The sequence below is a fragment of the Pyrus communis genome, chromosome 17 (assembly GCF_041283825.1).
Source record: "Pyrus communis isolate YQ-2024b chromosome 17, ASM4128382v1, whole genome shotgun sequence".
NCBI lineage: Eukaryota > Viridiplantae > Streptophyta > Magnoliopsida > Rosales > Rosaceae > Pyrus > Pyrus communis.
The window spans coordinates 17,188,872-17,204,279 of NC_142581.1; the positions used below are offsets into that span (position 1 = coordinate 17,188,872).

The 15,408-nt window shown below is 37.5% G+C and overlaps 1 pseudogene; it reads right to left on the reverse strand.

Annotated features, from left to right (window-relative positions):
• Nucleotides 1-3,238: 3,238 nt before the first annotated feature.
• Nucleotides 3,239-15,408, reverse strand: part of LOC148689548 (uncharacterized) — a 95,185-nt pseudogene continuing 83,015 nt past the window's right edge.

The following is a 15,408-nucleotide window of genomic DNA, read 5'->3' on the forward strand; positions in this document are numbered from 1 at the left end:
CCGGGTTAACCGTGATGCACTAATTAACCTTCAAATCTTCCTAACGTTATTGAATTGGATGGGTTAGCGCATACAACAATTCAAAACATTCCCCACAAGTCCTCAACATGAATGCATAGAAGAGATACAAGCAAGAATCATTACGCTCTATGAAAATTATAAGTGTTGACGAGGCATTCGTTACTATGGATTGCATGAAACTTATGCCAAGAATTTGTTTAACGCGATTGTTTATAAGCAACCTCCACTACTTGTGAATATAAGTTCATAACGATTAGGTGAAACTTACTTATATTCTAGCGTCATATTCATGCATGAAAATTAAGCGCGCATTCTCAATAAACATACATAAATAAGTTATCAATCAAACGGTTAAACAAATTGAATCCACAACTTATGAAACGCAATTAGAAGTATTCAAATCAAAATGCAAGCATAAACATATATTTCGAATCCCCCCCCTAGCCAAGGGGGGTTTAGTTGAATTTAAACATTGGAATCAAAGAAACACCTAAACATTCCAACAACTCAAACTTGAATTGTATGAACGTTTAGGCCCTCTTCTCTTCCATTCCTCATTCGTACAAAACAAAGAGTATTGAAATTAAACATTGAAATCAAAGAAACACCTAAACATTCCAACAACTCAAACTTGAATTGTATGAACGTTTAGGCCCTCTTATCTTCCTCTTCGTTGTAGCACAAGGTCTAAGGATAGTTTGATGGTGTGAATGGTTTGGGGAGTGGTTGGAGTGGCTGCAATGGAGGAGAAAAGTGTTTTGGTGGCTGCTGCAAGGGTGTGGAGAGGTTTTGACGAATTTCTGGAATATGGAAGAGTGAATGAATGAGTATGAATGCAATGGATGCTTATTTATAGGTGAAATGGGGGGAACATGACAGCTAGGAGGGAATGTGGCTGCATGTGCAAGGGGACAATCTGAAAATGCATGTGAAAGCATGTGTTGGCTGCAATGATGAAATGGATGGGAGTGCATGTGGCTTAATTAATTAAAGGGAGTGCATGTGCAATGTTTTAAAGGATGGAATGCATGTGAATATGATGGAAATCTGATTTATTTGAAGATGCATGTGCAATGAAGTGGAATGACAGCTAGGTTATGATGATGAATGCATGTGGCTGATTTAATTGAATAGGAAGGCATGTGGATTTAATGGTTTAAAGGGTGAATGCATGTGGATGCATGTGTTGATGAATGGGATTGTGGAGTGGCTGGAATGATGAAAGAATAAAGGGTGCATGTGGGTTAATTAATTAAAGGGAGTGCATGTGCAATGTTGTTGTTGGTGCAATGATGGAGGAACAAGTGCATGTGAATGCATGGTGATAGCATGTGCACGGTTTTGGTTGGAATGATGGAAGATTGTGAAAACATGTGAATGCATGTGTTTGATGAATGATAAGTGGTGAATGATATGATAAGTGATAAGTGGTGAATGATAAGTGATGAATGATAAGTAATGGGAGCATGTGAGGGAATGAATAATGAATGCATGTGTATGGTTTTGGGAGAAAGGTGGAGATGCACGGCATAAGGGAATTGGAAGGTTTAAATGTCCTAAAACTAAAGGGAACAAAGTTCCAACACTTTGGTCTTCAATTTCGTCCAACATTTTGGCGCCAAGCATAAGCTATCCATCCTTAGCCCAAAAGTGCTCCAAAAGTCTCCAAAATGCATCTTTTTGCTCCTTTAGCCCTTTGGACCTACAAACACACGAAAATAGCTTAAAGGACTAAAATAACTAAAGAAACATAACGTAAATGCACGAGAACAAGCCATTTTAGTCGCATGAATATGCTCCTATCAAGAAGCCCTAGACATGTCCTAAATTGTGCCGCACCTTACCTTCCTTTTCTCTCCAAATTTCTGGCTTTAAAATCCTTTCCCTTTTCCTTGCCGTGAGATTCTTTCCCATTCTTCCCAAAATCAGTCACAAATCTTGTTTCCTTTAATTCTTGGTCAAAGGCACATTCCTGATTTCTTTTTCCCTTTTTCTTGCCTTGAGTTTAATTCCCTTTCACTCAAAAATCTGCAAATTTAATTGCACTTTCCCCTTCTTTTCCTCCATTTGCCGCAAGATTTAGCCCTTTTCCTTAATTCCTGATTTCAATTACCTATTCTAAAGGGATTTAACTTAATTCCTGATTCTTAGAATTGATTTGGGGAATTAAACACTTACTTATTTCCTATGCAAGCCTTGCCGTGCCTTAATAAAGGGTTTGAGGGTCAGATTAGGGGGGATTCACCATTCGACATCCCTTGGACACAATTATATACCTTGCCGCAGCTTCCTTCTAAACCCTTGACAATTTCTGACCTTTCACAACCCCTTGCCGCACCATCACTCATCTATACACATCCTTAGACCCTTGTGCCACAGCAATTAGGAGAGGAAGGAGGCCTTGAACATTTCATGCTTGCAGATTGAGGCGTTCTTAGGTGTACTTCGTTCTTGTTTTCAATGTTTACTTTGTTATTACTTTCTGAGTTTGCTGTAATCATGAGTGGCTAAACCCCTAATTAGTTAGGGGAAAGTTTGAAGCCATGAACATGTTTGAGATATGAATTGATTTCTTCCAATTGTGATTTGTTAAGTTGTGATTGCAATTCAATTATCTGTTTTATTCAAAACTTGTTCTTGTATGTTGATTAAGGATGCATACTTAGTTTTCATGCATGAACTCGATGCTAGTTTATAAACGAGTTTCACCTAATCGTCACAAGTTTATAAACATGAGTAGTGAAGGTTGCTAGTCACAACCGCGTTAATTGAATTCTTGGCAAGAGTATCATGCATTCATAGTTACAATTGCCTCGTCAACACTTATGATTTTCATAGAGCATAATGATCTCTCACTGTATCTCTTCTATGCATTCATGTTGAGGACCGTTGGAGAATAATTTGAATTGCTGCATGTAGGGCTGGGCACGGGCCGGGCCGGGCCCAATTTTGAAGGGACCGGACCGGACCTAGGTTCAAAGGGAACGGGGCGGGCCGGGCCGGGGATTACATTTTTTAATATAAGAACCGAACATTACCCGGCCCGGTTGAAACGGGCCGGTTCGGGCCGGGTCCACGGGTCCAATTTTTTTTTTTTTTGGTTGTTTGAAAGAAAAAAAAAATTGTACATATTCACATATTGAAAATCCTCCCAACTTAATAAGGTACAAGATCATAAAAAGGGAATAGAACCGCAACCAGAAGTAGACCAATCTCTTCAGTTTGATTGTAATGCAGCGTCCATTGTTCCAAAAGCCCCAATCCTATCTCGAGGAATCAGGCGTAGTTCAGAACCATGCTTGAGGAATACATTCCCTGAGAAAGCCAGTTAAAGGTTGTGTGAAACCAAGGGTCTAATCCATGCTAACAATAATGATGAATTCAGTACCACAATTATTCTAATTGACAATTTAATATCTATCTGTTTGGGGAGTGCACATAGCGACATTTGTTTTTTTGTGTACATGAACATACATCATAGCATAGCATTGAAACTAAGCACAACTAAATATTCTTCATAATGAGAATCCTTGAACTCCTATTTATACCCTGGAAATTGAGAGGTCTTGCAAAGTACGTTGCATAAATCTATACCATCCCTTGTGATTCCATCATACATTTACTTCTATGAGTCTATCAAATAAAAGCTAAAGCTATTATTGTTCACAGAAATCTTACTGTTTGTTAAAATTTCAATTGTCCAAAGATTGGACAGTATCAATTCTAATTTCAGATTGGATCTTGGGATAGGAAAAATCGCACAGCAATTTAAACTAAAAAAACAAAACTCATTGTCCCTTGAAGTGACAAGGACTAAGATATTGGTATGTGTTGGGTGCACTTCAAATTGCCACATTGATTCTTCCAACTTCATACAAAATGTAGGACATTTCATTTACGTTTCAGTTGAAGCAGAACAAATTTTGGTCTTTTTGTTGAGGTTTATATCGCTACAGTTGAGGGCACTTTTCCGAAGGGTGTCCTTGGATAGAACATACGCCACATACAATTGGTCTTTGTATCTTCATTCCTTCGGCCATCTGATGTGAAATATTCTAACACTCAAATTAAAACCCTATGATTGTAGTATATGAAAGTAGGGATCGTTCTAGGCTGGAGATTAGAAGGGATGCTAATCTACTCTAAACTGACTTAAAAACACAAAACTACACTTAAAAACACTTAACTAGACTTATAAGACTCAAAACAGACTAAAAAGACTCAAAACAGCACAAAACAATAAAAAAGACTCAAACTAGACTCTAAAGGTGATTTGGACGAAAATTACTTTTAACTTGACTTTAAACACTTAAAAATACAACTTGGATAGATTCTAACTAATTTGACACAACAAAGTAAAGGGGTATTGGATTTTGGACGAAATTAAGGTAAAAACAAACAGATTATAAAGACTCTAAACAACTTGGACGAAATTAGGGAAAACTATAGGTGATACGCAAGCTAGAGGGTCCTTCTACACACATGACACATATGCATATGAACCAATTTCCAGTTATTATTCCTTTAGACAATGAATGACAACGCCCCAAATTAGTTGCATCGCACAACTAACCCTCAAGTTTTCCTTATTTCATTGGATTGAATGAAAACGCATTACAACCAAATTATTTTTTTCAAGTTCTTTATATGAGATGCATAACAAAGATACATATCAAAAGTCATTAAGTTTTGTGAAAACTATAAGCATTGACAAGGCATTCATCACTATGAAACGCATGAGACTCATACCAAGGATTTACTTAACACGATTGTGACTAGCAACCTCCACTACTTGTGAATATAAATGAATAACTCTTACGTGAAACCATCTTATACTCTAGCATCAAATTCATGCATGCAAATTAAGTGTCGACCCCCAACCCACATACATAAACAAGTTTTAATAACTTAGATAAGCAAATCACATTCATGCCATAAGAAACAATAACTGGACGTAATCAATTCATATAAAACATATAATCATAGCTTCAAATTCACCTCTAACTAAAAAGAAGTTAGTTCCTCATGTTCGCAAAACAAAGATAACTAAACTTAAACATTAAAAACAAAGATAGAATACAACTAGAAACACTCTAGGTGGCTCCTCCTTCCTTCCTTGCTGCCAACAATGGGGATTTGTGTGAATTTAGGCTCTTGAGGTGTGGTGGATGGTGTGGTGCGAATTTGTGGTAGAGGGTGGTGGTTTTTGAGTGTTGTGGCATCAAGTATCTATAGGGTGAAGGGGAGGCACGAATTTGGGCTGAAAATGAGAGGAATTAGGACTCCAAATCACCAAAGAACAAGGACACTTTCAATTAGATTCCAAGGAGGACAAGGAATGGTCCTTGTGGTAGATTCTAGAACTTCTAGAAAGGTTACATGTGGCATAAACTTAATGCACGAAAATAGGGCTTCTAGAACTTGATATTTAGGTGATTTAATGTGAAAATGAGTCCTCTATGAAGTTAGAATTAAGGTAGGAAAAGATTAGGATAGGATAAGATAAGATAGGGTTGGATAAGGTTTGGATAAGACAAGGAAATTTGGACAAGGTTCCTTATTTCTTGCTCTTTCCTTATCTTCATTGCATTTGGACTTCTTTCTCCAGATTTTTAGCCTTTCCTAGCATCTCTTGACTTCAATTTCGTCCATCCACATTGCTCCATAGTTAAGCTATCCAATCCATGCACAAAACTGCTCCAAATAGCCTCAAAATGCACTTTCTTGCTCCTTTTGCCATTAGGACCTAAAAACATACGAAAATAGCTTAAAAGACTAAAATAAATAGTAATTAACTAAATGCAAGGAAACAACATAACTAAGTAGCATAAATATGCTCCTATCACCATCTGAGACACAATAGAAGTAAGATTAGCTAATTGAGTTTGAATGTTGGATTGAGAACTTACCTCATGCACTTGTTGCCGTGGGGGGTCTCTTTGCCCAATTCCTTCATATTGTTGTGCATTGAGAGCACGGTTTGCAATTAGGTTCTTGGCTGCCAAGGGAGTTTTGTCCACCAACGCACCTCCAGTTGAGTCATCAAGCATTTGGCTTTCAATGGGAAGAAGGCCATCATAGAAGTATTCAAGTAGAAGCTCCTCCTTCATTTGATGTTGAGGACATGATGCAACAAGGGCTTTAAAACGCTCATAGCATGTCGGAAAAGACTCCCCTTGACTTTGTTGGATTCCGCTAATCTTCTTCCTTAAGAGAATGACTCTTGAAGTAGGAAAGAACTTCTCAAGAAACTCCCTCTTCATGCTCTCCCAAGAAGTGACCGTTCCGGGTGCTAATTCGTATAACCAATCCTTGGCCTTCTCCAATAATGAGAATAGAAAGGCCTTCATCTTCAAAATACTACTATCAACATTAATTGGAGTCATGCTTGAACACACCACCTCGAACTCCTTTAAATGCTTGTTGGGATCCTCCATGGACAGTCCATGGAACTTCGGAATGTGGTGCAACTTGAATTCAATTCAAATTCGTCGATTTTATCTTGAGCCGCCTTTGGGTATTGGATGCATAATGGTGCGGCATTGTCCATTCCCGAGGCGGAAAGCTCCTTGATTGTACGGTTGTCCGCTGCTATGACTTGGACCTCTTCTTCTTCCCTTGCCGTGGGCTCCTCTTCCTCCCCAAAATTAGAAGCCGAACTAGAACTTGATGGGTGAAGTTCTGGGTCCTTCTTCTTTCTTCTCAAAGTGCGCTCAAAATCGTCGTCAAAATCCAAGATGTTTGCACGAATAAGTTGAGAACTACGAGTCATAAACTAGTACCTACAAACAAGAAAAGAAATAAGGTCAGTAGCTAAAACAAAAGATATATGAAAAAGAAACAAAAAGAAACAACGGGGGATTAGCAAAGTTGCTAATCCCCGGCAACGGCGCCAAAAATTTGATGTGACAATTGTAGTATAGATATAAGTAGGGATCGTTCTAGGCCGGGGATTAGGAGGGATTGCTAATCTACTGAAAACTGACTCAAAGATACAAAAGTATGCTTAAAAACACTTAAACAAACTCAAAGACTCTTAACTAAACTTATATGACTCAAAACAACATAAACAATAAAAAAGACTTAATTTAGACTCTACGACTTAGTTTGGACGAAAATAGAATTAGTTTTGACTCAAAAGACTAAAAAACACACTTTTGGACAGATTTAAGACAAGTGAAGGAAATTGGGTTTTGGACGAATTTAAGAGAAAAACAAGTAAACAAAAGACTTAAGAGAGAATTTGACGAATTTGAGAAAAACTATGGATGATTAGATAGCTAAGGGATACTTTTCCACACACGATACATTCAAACGTAAATTGATTTCCAGTTGCTTTTCCGATAAACCATGAACCTCAACACCCCAGATTAATTGTGACATCACTAATTAACCCTCAGATTTTCCTTAAGTTATTGGATTGGATGACATCATACGACAACCCAAAGCATTCTTCAAAAGTTCCCTACAAGACATCATAATAGAGATACAATCAAAGATCATTACGTTCAATGAAAATCATAAGTATTGACAAAGCACTTGTAACTATGACATCATGATACTCATGCTAGGAATTTACTTAACATGATTGTGAAAACAACCTTAACTACTTGTGAATATAAGTTTGTGACGATTATGTGAAACTTCCTTATATTCTAGCACCAAATTCAAGCATGCAAATTAAGTAGGCCTCCCTAATCAACATACAAGAATAAGTTATCCATCAAACGGTTAAGTAAATTGCATTCACAATTAATGAAATCACAACTGGACTTAATCACTTCATATCGTAAACATAATCATGGTTTCAAAGCATCCCCTAGCTAAAACGAGTTTAGCCTCTCATGTTCACAACAAAACAAAGGAAAATAGAATTAAACATTGAAAACAAAAGATAGATTACACCTAAAAATGTTCCAACACTCCAACTTGAATGCACAAACGTCTAAGGCTTCTTCTTTCTTCTCTTCTTCCTTGCAAAGTCACGGCACAAGAGTCTAGGGTGTTTTGTGGATGATTTTCTTGGTTGCGAATGGATTTAGGATGGTAGGGTGGTGCGGCAAAGGTTGGGAATGGTGTATAGATGCTTGGATGAAGGTATGAATGTGTATCAATGGTGGAAGAATGGTTGGAAGGTTGCGGCAAAGAAGGTTTGTTTCTGTGAATGATGGCAGATTGTGTGTAAGAGTGATTAGGGTTCAATGAAGGGTGTGACTTAGGTATTTATTTGAGAGCAAGAATCCCTAGAGTTTATTACATAGTTTAGGAAAAGATTTTGACCCAAAATCCATCAGGAAAAGGAGTCATAAAGTCAGAAATTAAAAGGGAAAAGGAAGGAAACTTGCGGCAAAGGATAGGAAAAAGGGAATGTGGTTTAATTCTGAAATTAGGCAAGGATTTTGGAATAGAAAAGGTATGTGAGGTGTGGCTGAGATTGAGGTGAAAAAGGAATGTGTTTTAATGACTTAGAGTAGGAAACAAGGACCTCCCTTGCAGGGAAAGTCAATGGGGTACATGGCAAAGCTTGTTATGTTGCAATGAGAGTTTGGTTTATGTCCTAGAATGTATAGAAGTCTTTAATGTTGCTGAAACATAGAGTCTTTAAGGATTAGGAAAGGTTAAACCAAAATAGGAAACCTTGGCTTAACTTTCCTACTTCAAGTAAGAAACCTTTTTTGATTAGGAATCCTCTTCTGATTAGGAATCCTAACACCTTTAGGTCTTCAATTTCGTCCATTCCTTTTGCTCCAAGCATATGCTATCCATTCCAAGTCCAATTTTGCTCCAAAATGCACCTTTATGCTTCCTTAGCCATATGAACCTAAAAACACACAAAAATAGCTTAAACTACTAAAATAACTAGGAACTAACAACATAAATGCACAAAAACAAGCTAACTAAGTCGCCTAAATATGCTCCTATCAGAGGTAATGTGTGATGCGTCCGATTATGCAATAGGGGCTGTTTTGGGCCAAAGGAAGAACAAGCAACCACATGTCATAAATTATGCATCCCAGACCTTGAATGATAAGTGTCGTTCAAAGGAAGAACTTCTTGCTGTTGTGTTTGCTTTAGATAAGTTTCGTTCATATTTACTTGGCACTAAAGTGATTGTATATTCTAACCATGCAGCTTTGAAGTACTTATTCACCAAAAAGGTGGCCAAACCAAGGCTAATTCGATGGATGCTTCTTCTCCAAGAGTTTGACATAGAAATTAGAGACAAGAAAGGGAGTGAAAACATGGTGGCTGACCATTTGAGTCGTTTGGTGTGCAATGAGGACTCCTTACCCATCCAAGAGACATTCCCCGATGAGCAATTGTTGTCCATTAAGGTAAGTGAACCTTGGTATGCCTATTTGGTGAACTTTTTGGTGTCAAAATGTGTTCCAAACACCATAACCAAGCACCAACGTGATAAACTTAAGAAGGAGGCACGATTTTATGTATGGGATAACCCATATTTATGGAAATTTTGTGCGGATCAGATTGTTCGTCGTTGTGTGCATGATTGTGAATTTAATTCAATTCTAACCTTTTGTCACACTTACGCATGTGGTGGACATTTTGGCACACAACGCACTGCCCTTAAGGTGTTAGAATGTGGTTTTTATTGGCCTACAATCTTTAAAGATGCTAGAACTTTTTGTTTTACTTGTGATCGTTGTCAACGAATGGGAAATATAGGTGCAAGGGACCAAATGTGATAGGAGCATATTTAGGCTACTTAGTTATGTTGTTTCCTTGCATTTAGGGAGTTAATTACTATTTATTTCAGTCTTTTAAGTTATTTTCGTGTGTTTTTAGGTCCTAAGGGCAAAAGGAGCAAGAAAGGGCATTTTGGAGCTAAATGGAGCATTTTTGGGCATGGATTGGATAGCTTAACCATGGAGTAAAGAGGATGGACGAAATTGAAGTCAAGAAGGACTAGGAAAGGCTACAAATCTGGTGGATGAAGTCCTAAAGCAAAGAAGATAAGGAACCTTATCCAACCTTATCTTATCCTATCCTAAACTAACCTTATCCTTTCCTAACTCTAACATTATCCTATCTTATCCTATCCAAATTAGGTTGTGCCTTGAAATTAGCTATTTAGGTGGGATTAGATGTATATTTAAAAACTTAGAACAGATTCTAGAAACCTTATCTTATCCCTACAAGTGTGCCGCACCTAGCCTTCTAGAAGACCCTAAGTCCATGTCGTGCACTACCTATCCCAATCCCCTTTGGTTTCTGCCTTGAATTAACCCTTTTTCAATGGGATTGTGCAATCCTTCTGATGTGAGAATTATACGCACACAAATTAAACCCTCTTTTTATCAATTGTAGTGAAGAATGTAAGTAGGGATCGTTCTGGACCGGGGATTAGGAGGGATTGTTAATCACTTGGATTTGACTCAAAAATGTAAAAACACAATATAAAACACCAAACTAGACCCAAAGAATGCAAAACTAAAGTTTAAAACACTAAGACAAACCAAAAGACTCAAAACAGCAAGAAAACACTCAAAACTGCCATAAAACCACTTTCTGGGCAGTTTTGAGCACTAGAAAAGAATTTGGACGAAAATAGTTATAACTTGACTCAAGATACTTTAACAACACAAACTAAATTGATTTCTAACTAATTTGACACTCCAAGTAAAGGGGGATTTTGATTTTGATGAATTTGAAAACAAAACTTAAAACTTTGTAAAACGAACAGATTTTTAAAACGAATTTGGATTTAATGAATGGAATGAAGGCTAGCTAAGGGGTTCATCTCCACACATGCCATACTTGCACACAAAACGATTTCTAATTGCTTTTCAATAAACCATGAATTCTCAACGCCCCAGATTAACTGTGAATTGCACTAATTAACCCTCAGATTTTCCTAACGCTATTGAATTGGATGATTGCATACGACAACCCAAAGCATTCCCCACAAGTTCCCTACATGAATTGCATAATAGAGATACAAGCAAGAATCATTAAGTTCTTTGAAAACCATAAGCATTGACGAAGCACTCGTTACTATGAATTGTATGAAACTTATGCCAAGAATTTACTTAACGTAATTGAGATCATCAACTTTTACTACTTGTGAATATAAGTTTGTAACGATTAGGTGAAACTTCCTTATATCCTAGCATTAGATTTACGCATGATAATTAAGCGTGCACTCTCAACCAACACACACAAATCAGTTTAATTCAAATAGATAAGTGAATTGAATTCGCAACTTATGAAACGCAATTAGAGGTAATCAAATCATATAGCAAGCATGATCATGGTTTCGAATCCCCCCCCTAGCCAAGGGGGGTTTAGTTCCTCATACGTACAAGACAAAGAAAAGTAAATTTAACCATTGAAATCAAAGGAGAGGAAACACCTAAAAATTCCAGCCACTTGAACTTGAATTGCATGAACGTCCAAGCCCTCTTCTCCTCCTCTTTGTTGCGGCACAAGGTCTAAGGATAGGTTTTGGGTGGTATTTGTATGGAGGAATGGATGTGTGATGGTAGGGTAGTGTTTAGGAGGGATGGGGAGTGCGGCAAGGTGGGAAAATATGGAGAATGGTGAAGGATGGCTGCGACAAAGGGTGTTTTCTGAAGGAATGTATGAATGTTGTGTGAAGGGGGTGGTGTTCTAAATGGTGCGGCAAGGGATGCTTATATAGGCTAGTTTGGCACACTTAGTGAAGGAAAAGGATTGCCTAATCCCATTGGAAAAAGGTTAACTCAAGGCAGAAATCAAGTGGGATTTGGAATATGAATTTCGGCTAGGATTTAGGGATTCTAGAAGGTTTTGGTGCGGCATATGAATAGGGCTGAGATAAGGTTTCTAGAAGGGAAGGTTTAGGGCAGATTCCTAAACCTAAAGGGCCAAGGATACATGATATTTGTGTAGGAAAAGGATTGCAATTCCTAAACCTACAAGGAATGGAGTTCTTGCGGCAATTGAGTGGATAAGGCTTCTAGAAACTGAATTATGTGCTTAAATGTGTAGTTAATTCCCTATTATTAGCTAGGAATAAGTCCTAACCTGATTTGGATAGGAGAGAATAGGATAATGTTAGAGATAGGATAGGATAAGGTTTCTTGGATAGGATAAGATAAGGTTTGGATAAGGTTGGATAAGGTTCCTTGTTTCTTGCTTCTTCCTTATCTTCATTGGAGTAGAACTTCTTCCACCAGATTTGTAGCCTTTCCTAGCTCTTCTTGTCTTCAATTTCGTCCATCCTCTTTGCTCCTATGTTAAGCTATCTAATCCATGCCCAAAAATGCTCCAAATAGCCTCAAAATGCACTTTATTGCTCCCTTTGCCATTAGAACCTAAAAACATACGAAAATGGCTTAAAATACTAAAACAACTATGAATTAATAACATAAATGCATGAAAACAAGCTAAGTAAGTCGCCTAAATATGCTCCTATCACCTTCTCCTTCACTAAGTATGCCTAATTAGCCTATATAAACAGCCCTATGCCTCACCATTTAATCACCACCCCTTCCACATAACATTCATTCATTCATTCAAAAATCCATCCTTTGCCGCAGCCTTACAACCAACTTTCCACCATTCCCCTACTTCCAAACCTTCATCCCAACCTCCATCAACCCTTGCCGCACCACCACACCTGCCTAAATCCATCCAAAACCCAGAAAATCATCCATAAAACCACCCTAGACCCTGTGCCGTGACTTAGTAAGGAAGAGGAAAAGGAAGACGAAGTCTTGGGCGTTTGTGCATTCGAGTTGGAGTGTTGGAACGTTTTTAGGTGTAATCTATCTTTTATTTTCAATGTTTAATTCTATTTTCCTTAGTTTTGTTATGAACATGAGAGGCTAAACTCGTTTTAGCCTAGGGATGCTTTGAAACCATGATTACGTTTATAATATGAGTTGATAAATTCCAGTTGTGATTTCATAAATTGTGAATGCAATTTACTTAACCGTTTGATGGATAACTTATTCTTGTATGTTGATTAGTGATGCGATATTTATACGCACACAAACTAAACCCTATTTGTGACAATTGTAGTAATGATGTAAGTAGGGATCGTTCTAACCGGGGATTAACTAGGGATGCTAAACACTTGACTCAAATAAAACTAACTTTTTAAAACACTAAGACAAACTAAAAGACTCAAAACAAGTTCAAAAGACTCCAAATACTTAAAAACATAAAATAAGACAAATCAAATGATTAAGACTTAACAAAATAGGGGGGGGATTGTGGTTGGACGAGATTAAATTAAACGGAAAGATTATAATTTAAAACAGATAGTAAAGATGAATGTGATGAAAATACGGATGATGGAATAGCTAAGGGGTTCTTCTCCACACATGTTACACTTGCATACAAGATTGATTTTCGGTTGGTCTTTCGATAAATTATGAAACTCAATGCTCCAAGTTAATTAGGTCCGCTTAAATTAACTTTCAGATTTCCCTAGATTCGTTGGATTGAATGGAATACGCATTACAACCAAATTATTCTTAATCAAAGTCCCTAACTATGGAATACGCATGATAGAGACATTCAACAAAGATCATTAAGTTCAATGAAAATTATAAGTGTTGACGAGGCATTCGTTACTATGGAATACGCATGAAACTTATGCCAAGAATTCGTTTAACGCGATTGTTTATAAGCAACCTCCACTACTTGTGAATATAAGTTCGTAACTATTAGGTGAAACTCACTTATATTCTAGCGTCATATTCATTCAAACGGTTAAACAAATTGAATCCACAACTTATGAAATTCCAACCAAAAGTAATCAATTCATATTGTAAGCATAAACATGTATTTTGAATCACCCCCTAGCTAAAGGGGGGTTTAGTTCCTCATAACTTTGAAATCAAAGAAACACCTAAACATTCCAACAACTCAAACTTGAATTGTATGAATGTTTAGGCACTCTTCTCTTCCATTACAAAACAAAGAAAATTTAATTTAAACATTGAAATCAAAGAAACACCTAAACATTCCAACAACTCAAACTTGAATTGTATGAACGTTTAGGCACTCTTCTCTTCCTCGTTGTTGTAGCACAAGGTCTAAGGTGAGCTTTGGGGATTATGTGAAGTGTTTTGGAGGGATGGGAAGTGGTTGGATAGTGGCTGCAATGGAGGATAAAAACTGTACAGATTGGAAGGATATGCACGGCAATGGATGTGTATTTGTGTTGTGTGTTGTGTTGTGAAATGAATGAATGAATTGTGGCTAGGTTGCATGCTTATTTATAGGTAAATGAGAGGGAACATGACAGCTTGGAATAGGTGGAAATGTGGCTGCAAGTTTGGTGAATGATTATGAGTGAATGCAAGTGAATGTGGCTAGGTTGGAAAGCTGGAATTTCTGGAATTGTAATGTACCCCACGGCATTGATTGTGTTTGAGTGTTGTGGCTGCAATGTTTGTTGGTTAAAGATGCATGTGGATGTATTATACAATGGGAAAGTATGTGATTGACAATTAGGGTGAATGGTGGCTGCAATGATGAAGTGTGATGGCTGAAAATGCAAGGGAAGTGCACGACATTGATTAGTTTTAGGTGCATGTGGCTGCATTGTTGTGCAATGATGGAGGAATAAGTGCATGTGGTTGAATTGGTGATGAATGTGCATGTCAAAGAATGGATTTGGCTGCAATGGTGTGTAATTGGGCTAGGTTTTAAGTGCATGAAATGGACCCAAATTGCTCCCCCTTGCATGGCAAGGAATGGTGTTTGTGTTGAGCCCATGGCAAGGTGTTATGTAATTGGGTTAGGGCCATTGTTTTGTATCCTCAAGTGCATACAAGGCCTTCAATTTCATCCAACACTTGGGCTCCAAGCATAAGCTATCTATCCTTAGCCCAATAGTGCTCCAAAAGGCCCCAAAACACTCCACAATGCATCATTTCGCCAAAACACGTCTTTCAATCCTGAAAACACACAAAAGAAACATAAAGGACTAAACTAACTAAAGAAACATAACGTAAATGTACGAGAACAAGCCATTTAAGTCGCATGAATATGGTCCTATCAAATACCCCCACACTTAGCTTTTGCTAGTCCTCGAGCAAAACAGAAAAACAAAACAAAGCGAAACGAAACAAAACAAAACAAACCAAAGACAATCTTAAACCTTCCAACGTTGCCTCAGGGATTTCCAATGCACATGACAAGTTAAAAATCATCATTCCCATAGATTTTGGTTATCTTTACACTTAAGTACATACTTAATCATAGTCACCACATATTAGTTCACAATTAAGCATTTAAAACTATGTTTTGAATGTAGTAACATGCCTTAGAGAATTTGCTCAATTCCTTACAAGATATGCACTCTGTTTTCACTCACATTTTCTGACTACACACCCTAAACTAGTTATATGTGAGAAGATTGATGTAAAC